Source organism: Tiliqua scincoides, chromosome 4, assembly GCF_035046505.1.
Source record: "Tiliqua scincoides isolate rTilSci1 chromosome 4, rTilSci1.hap2, whole genome shotgun sequence".
Taxonomy (NCBI): domain Eukaryota; kingdom Metazoa; phylum Chordata; class Lepidosauria; order Squamata; family Scincidae; genus Tiliqua; species Tiliqua scincoides.
Window position 1 is genome coordinate 61,899,655 of NC_089824.1, and position 7,839 is coordinate 61,907,493.

At 43.6% G+C, this 7,839-nt stretch overlaps 1 protein-coding gene across 3 annotated transcripts in view; it reads left to right on the plus strand.

Moving 5' to 3' along the window:
* Window positions 1-7,839, plus strand: part of LDLRAD4 (low density lipoprotein receptor class A domain containing 4) — a 370,927-nt gene that overhangs the window by 173,705 nt on the left and 189,383 nt on the right. The gene's annotated exons all lie outside the window — the stretch shown is intronic.

Consider the following 7,839-nt stretch of genomic DNA (forward strand, 5'->3'; position numbering starts at 1 on the left):
CACTTGACGGCAATTCCTCTCTGCCACCGAGGGTCAGCTCATCAGTATATCAGCGTGTCGTCAGTTCTCAGGTACTTCCGGTTGTTTCGAACTGGCAGCCTCAGATCTTCAGGCATACAAGGCGGCAGCTCTACGAACTGAGCCAGACCTCCTGCCCAGATCTGACCAGCTCTGCATCCTTTCTAAAAACGGATCAAGATATTTCCTATGAAAATCTCTAAAGAGGGCAATATAACAGCATATGCATGTTTCCACACAACCCATTTCGCAAGAGTATCACCTCTCAGCATAATGAGTCCCACCGAATCGCCATACCACATGGCCGAAGGCAGTGAACATGCTTGGCGCTCCTGTGGGTGTTTTCGAAGGTAAAAAAACAATTTGCCAGATTTGATAGGAATATATGAATGCAGCGGAGAGCATATTTTATTTGCTGCATTCCGAAACTCCTGCCAATATGTCCAATAATCTAACTTTGATCATTTGATAAGCCTCTACTTGACTTCACACACCTAATGAATCCATATAGATTCCTATTAATCTTATTTTTTTTACAAGATTATGGTCCCAATGGGTGGATTGGAGTCCTATAAAAGGAGATATATCAGGCTGTTATGATCTGGATCATAGTATTTTCTGAACCAGAACTGGATCTTTCTCAACCATGCCAAGGTCTCTAACAGAGGTTGAGCAGTCTCTAGACAGAGGGCCGCATAAGGAACACAATTACGGAGTCCTACGAGTTTTTGTAAGAAGGCTTGGATCTGTTCTGTGGTGTGGCCCAAAGCATTGTGTCAAATTGGGATGCCATACAGAACTTGTGGTATAATTTTAGCATTAACCCATTTCTGCCCAGCCCATAAGGCGCAGTCTTAATTAATGGAGAGCAGTAAAGCAGTGGCGTCGTTAGGGGGGTGCAGGCCGCACCGGGTGACGCACAAGGAGGGGTGATGTGCACTGGCAGGATGACGTGCTAAAATCGCGTTGGTTAGGAGTAATACCATCATGTTATATAACACTGGATGCGGGGTGTCCAGCTGAATGCAATGCAAAAAAGGGAGTGAAATATCTCCTTTCTATCAAAAGTTATTGGCAAAAAACCAGAAAACAAAAAATATATGGTGCAAAATGGAAAGTGAAACTGAGCTGTATCACACATTTACTTGCGACTAGGCAAACGTGCCTTCGTCCGTTTGAAAGGGCAGGCTGAGAGGAATCCAACAACACTGGAATGGTCCTGATCCAGTGAATATAGCCCCCCAAAAACACCCGAGAAGGAGGTCTGTGTGGTCGGTCTGTGGAACTCCTTGCCACAGGATGTGGTGATGGCGTCTAGCCTGGACGCCTAGCCCCTTTAAAAGGGGATTGGACAAGTTTCTGGAGGAAAAATCCATTATGGGGTACAAGCCATGATGTGTATGCGCAACCTCCTGATTTTAGAAATGGGTTATGTCAGAATGCCAGATGCAAGGGAGGGCACCAGGATGAGGTCTCTTGTTATCTGGTGTGCTCCCTGGGGCATTTGGTTGGCCGCTTTGAGATACAGGAAGCTGGACTAGATGGGCCTATGGCTGTTCTTATGTTCTTATGTCCCTCCCTCCAAGCCGGTGAATGTATTGAGCCCTATGGAAAGCGAAACTAAGCCACATGGTCGTGTTTACTCATGAGTAAGCAAACATGCCTTGGCTCCTTGGCAGGTCAGGCAAAGGGAAATGAGAGGCCACCAGAATGGTCCTGATCTGATGCAAATGGAGCTCAACAAATGTTCCAGAAGGCAGCCCCCCCCCCAATAAAAAGAATGAAACAGAGGCTTGTCAGAATAAGGTGAAATTTTTTTCTGTTTTAGGCTGCGATCCTATTCACACTTCCCTGGGAGTAAGCCCCACTGACTATAATGGAACTCACTTCTGAGTAGACAGGCATAGGATTGGGCTCTCAGACTTGTAAAGCCAGGTGGGTCCTGATAGTGATATGCTTGAAATATAAGAACTTAAATTGAACTGGGTACTGGGTAGGGGTGAAAATCTTACCAATTCTTTTGGGGTGAGGGTGTTTTTGCAGGCAGGCTACAGAGAAAATTCACTTGGTGGAACAGGGCTGGCTTTCCCTTATTTATTTATTTTACTTTAATTTATTTATAATTATTTTAATTTGCTTTATGATGGGTCCTGGACAGATTGTCATTCTAAAAAGTTGGTCCCAGTGCTAAAAGTTTGAGAACTGCTCCAATAAGGTGTTAGTAAGTTGACACCCTGGGGGGAGGTGACACCACTAGTGATCAAAATCACTAAAATCACAGTTTGTAAAAATAATATCATCATGTTACATATCAATCAATGTGTAATTTCATGCAGAATGTGATGTAACAAACTGCGTTGAGATATCTTTATTCTATCAAAATGTACAGCCAAAAAACCAGTGGGGGTGGGGTGATGGTAGATCACCATGCCCACCACCTGGAATGTTGCCCTGCCCACTGCATGGGGGTGACACGCTGGCCTCCGAACCCTAGTGATGCTACTGCAGTAAAGAAAAGGGATAGAGGAGAATAGAAGAATAAGCATCTAGCACATGATAGCAAATAGGAAAATAAAACAATAGCTGGTAAACAAAGCTGACTGAGGACCAAATCCTATCCAACTTTCCAGCTGTGATGCAGCCGCAATGCAGCCCCAAGTTAAGGGAACAAATGTTCTCTTACCCTGAGGAGGCCTCTGTGACTGCCCCCCTTGCAGGATGCAACACATGCCCCATTGGCATAGGCTTGAGTCGTGAGTCCTGTTAAGCTATACAGTTCAGTCATCAGAGATTGATATTTGAATAAAAAGATTTGTGGAAAGGGGATAAGTTAGGAAAGGAAAACTGCAATCTTAAACACATCAGAAAAAGTTTTATTAAACTGAAAAGTAGAAAATTTTTACCAGTCAGCATCATGCTTCAAGTAACCCACTTTTCGTAATTATTTCTTAAATTCTAGCCTGCTTAGTATAGTGTCTCATATCTCACTTAACACTTAAATGCTACTTCCTGGTATAAACTTTAATGAAGAAAATATGACCCCTGGGGCTTAGAATTTGACACCAAGATGAACCTTTTTTACATTTTGTTGCTGTCGTGGTTCATGCCCCATTTAAGATGTGCTGCTTTATTCCCATGCCCTCGTATAATTTCAAACAGCAGCTTGTCATTCTTACAGCAACTTTTTCACCTCAAATCAACATGTTCCATGCTATAATTTGCTTCCCATCATAATTCTACTGTATTTAATTTTTAAAATTAGCTGTTCCCCTGAATTTTGAAAGTTTAAAAAAAAATTGTACTGACTATGTTGTGTTTGATCCTACGTTATAGAAATATAACCTCCCCCCCCACTCATATAATTACTTATAATGCCACTGATATTGACCCTATGAAGGGATTTTTTTATTAAGAATTTTCTGTAGCCAGCAGTCCTGACTTTTTCAGCATGGAGGTCCCTAATAGAAATGTAGGAACTAGAGAGTAGCAGTGAATTGGCTTTCCCTATTTTATGCAATTAGTGTAATTTTTTAAAATAAATTTGGCAGTTGGCCCAAGTATATTGATTCTGGAACTGCTACGTTCAAATGGTAGAAAGTGACTCAATGCTTGAGAAAGTTTGATATGTGGATTTAATATGTACAGTGTAAATTAACATGTGCCAACTTGGCTTTATCCACTCAAATCAAACATGGTCTTTTTAACATTTTCAAGCATTTTTGCAATAATGAGCTCTAGAAACTTTCTTTTTGTATTAAATAGCTAGTATCCTCAAGATTCTGCCATGAAAAATGTCTTGGGAGCTCAGGCGTGTCTGTGTGTGGTCTCCTCGGTTCTAGACATGAAGAATATAATATTATGACATTCCTTGAGCTGCAGACTTAACACTTTTATCTCTCAGACTACAATTAACAGGACTTAATTGTAACAGAATTTTGTAACAGAAATCAAAACCTTTATTACATCCTTATAAAGACCTCATAAGGTTTCATAAATGATGATGATGATGATGATGATGATGATGATGGGCAGGAGGTCTGGTCTAGAGGGTTGAGCCTCCATTTGCCTGAAGATAACACCCGAAGGTCGCCGGTTCGAGGTCACCGGCACCGTGCGACCTTGAAGCAGCTGACAAGCTGAGCCGAGCTATTCCATCTGCTCTGAGTGTGGGAGGATGGAGGCCAGAATGTGCGGCCAGATCATGAAAGAAACATCTTGAATGTTGTGGTTTCTTGAAAGATAGAAACCTTCTTTCAAATTGTAAAAATCCCTACGGGGATTTAATTTGCCTGCCTGTGTAAACCGCCTTGAATAAAGTCTAAGGAGAAATCTGAGGACCAAGAAAGGCGGTATAGAAATACCTGTATGATGATGATGATGATGATGAATAAGAATATTTATATACACTTTTTCAATGAAGAAGTTCACAAAATCAAATAATAAATGATCCCGTCACAAAAGGGGGTTACAATTGGGGGGAAAATGCAGCAGGGGCTGGGGGTGGTCAATCCCAGGTACCACTTTTGGGGGGGGTGACACCACAAACGCCCCAACATCACGAAGGTTCGGAATAACCCCATCATGCTATATACCAGTGGGTCAGTAACAGCCTGTATAAGAGACACTGTGCTGGGGTCAAGAGGGGCAGTTGCTCTCCCTCTGCTAAATACAAGAGGAGCACTACTTTCAAATTGAGTGTTTCTTTTCCCAGTCAAATTAAAAGTGTGATTAGCTTTAAAAACATGAGCTTTGAAAGTCTTATGCTCTTGAAATGGGTGGATCTAGAGTTGGGGGGGGGGGTGCCATGAGCACTACCTTAACTGCAGAGCCTATGTCAACCAGATGGGTAGACTTGGGCTCCTGGTTAAACTTTAGTCTCATGGCTGAAGTTGGCTGGGCAAGTACACCTGGGCTCTCGCCCAGACTTGGAGCCCAGATCTACCTGTGAGGTAGGCCTGGACTCCCATTCTGACTCAGCTCCATCAGCTGGGCATGAGCTTGATGCTGACAGCCCTCCCAGTGGGTCAGTGGCATAGCTAGCGGGGGGTGGGGGCGGTCCATCCCGGGTACCACCCTTGGGTACCCAGAGGTTCGGAATAACCCCATGATGCTATATACCATTGGATGTGGAAGTTCCAGTGGAATGCAGATGCAAAACACTGGATTGAAACATCTCCTTTCCATCAAAAGTTATGGCCAAAAAACCGGAAACAAAAAAATGCATGGAACCCTATGGAAAATGAAACCAAGCCATATCACGTGTTTACTCATGAGTAGACAAGTGTGCCATAGTTTGTTGGAAACGGCAGGCTGAGAGGAATCCAGTGACACCAGAATGGTTCCTATCCAATGAAAGCACCCCCCAAAAAAACCCCAAAAAGGAAGTCCCTCGCTCCAAGCAGACGAATGTATTGAGCCCTATGAAAAGCGAAAGTAAGCAACACGGTTGCATTTACTTGCAAGTAAGCAAACGTGCCTTGGCTGCTGGTCAAGTCAGGCAAAGGGGAATGCAAGGCTAGTTTCATGGTCCCAATCTGATGAAGGTGGAGCTCAATAAATGCTGCAGAAGGCAGCACCCCCAAAGAATAAAACAGGTTTCAGCTGGTAAGGTCCATTTTATTTGTTTTTAGACTTGTAAAGCCAGGTGGGTCCTGATAGTGCTATGCTTGAAATATAAGAATTTACACTGAACCGGGCACTGGGGAAGGCTGAAAATCTCACTGATATTTTTTTTTTTTTTTTGGGGGGGGGGTGTTCTTGCAGGCAGGCTACAGAGAAAATTCACTTGGTAGAACAGGGTTGGCTTCCCCTTATTTAATTATTTATAATTATTCATTTTATTGTACTTGATGATGTCACTTCCAGCCATGACATCACTTCCAGTGGGTCCTGGACAGATTGTCATTCTAAAAAGTGGGTCCCAGTGTTAAAAGTTTGAGAACCACTGCCTTAACTCAAAACAGGTCATTAGACATTTTTGGGGGTTGGGGGGGTGACACCCTAGTGACCAAAATTCTGGAAATCATTGCTTTTAGGAATAATACCATCATGTTATATACCATTTGATGCAGAATTTCATCCATTGCTTGTGGGGAAATATTAACTGCATTTATTTTCTGGCCATTTTTATTATTCATTTCAAATCCTGAGCTGCTTAGAGGAAGGGTGGTTTAAAAATGTGAATGAATGAATGATGTCATATGGGTGACAAAAATATATGGGCCCTGGGTGTCAAATGACCTAGCTATGCCACTGTAGTGGGTGTTCCCCTGGCGTCCAACTTTACTCCTCATCCCAGCGCACACCCTTCTCTACTGGCACAACGGTGTGGGAAGGCCATGCACCCATGCTCCCCCCCCGCCCCCCCAAGATCTTTCCCTGTCTTGAAAATAACTTTTGATTTACTTTGGAATCCTGGTTTGGAGCGTTTTCCTCCAGATTTTTGTTTTGAAAGCGTAGAATACATGGCTTTTCTTTTTAAAGGTAGAAAATCAGCATGATCTAAGCCTTAAATTAAGTTATAAGGGAGCCATAGCTTCGCAGTCCTTCCTGTCTCCATCCCCACCATTGTATGGCACTGAGCTTTCCTGGTCAACAAAATGTGGCAGTACACTACTGAATCATTACTATTGAGTTCAAGAGTGAGAGAGCGCAGAGGGATAATTGTTGTCATAGTGCATTCCCGGGGAAATGCAGTGCAGTTTCATGGGTGGGTCTCAGTCTCCTCCCTCTCCAACCCTCAATTGTGGAGAAGACATGTTGTGTTCCCTAGTGCTGTGCTGAAGGCTACAACACTGTGCAAATACAGAAACAGTAGCACTACATGAGATTTCCTTAGTAGGAAAGTATAGTGTAATGTTGTGACCAGCACCGGAATGTCAACAAGTGCCGTTTGCCACCAGAATGAACAGTTGCTGCTCTGATACATAGCGCATTGGGTGCCTGCATGAAGTACTGGAAATCTTCAAGCAGGAAGAGCTGGGAACACACTGTGGCTCATGTGGTTTCTTCTAGCATTTGGAAGACCATAATAAATCAAGGCTTTTGGCCTTGGTACATCATAAACCGCAAGTGCTCATTCATTCATGACCAGCTTTCCCCGTCATTGACCTCATTTGGTCTTTATGCAACACCTTTATAGCAACACTTTTGGTAAGGTTCCAGCCTGTGGCTTCAGTCCTTCATACCCTTAATCAAAGAGAAACTGCAGCTGGCATGTGGTATAAGCTATATTCCTAAAGTGTAGGTATAACATATGATTATAATATGCCTGTACAATGGCATTCCTGTGGGGGTCCATGGTTACAAGTGACTCCAGGCGGCACAACTGGGGACAGTGCCAGCACCCCAGTTGTGCTACCCCAAGGTTTGCCCGCACCTTCTGCCTCTCCCCAGAGGTGTTCCGAAGACCAGGAAGGCCTTCTTAAGGCTTCCAGACGGCCTTTAAATGTCACTTCCAGTTTTCAGCTCCAAACCGGAAATGATGTTTAAAACTTATATCTGCCCACACATCCTACAGGTAGCACCTAAGTGTTGCCTGTATATACCTGTGAGCACGCATGCCGTCTCCCTGGCCCTCGGAAGACCTCCGGGGGAGGCAGCAGGTGCGGGGGAAGCACCTCCAGGTGGGGTTGGCATCTCCAGGCATGCCCCCAGGTGCTGTTTATACCAAAAGTGACTGTGGTCAGTGTAGAATGTCAGAGCTGGTAAATACTGACATGGATCAATAATATAGGCATGGAACACTATTATTTATTATTTATTTTTTTCTCTGGTTGAACTTAGTATTAACAACAGTCAGCATTTACCTGCAGTTTGATA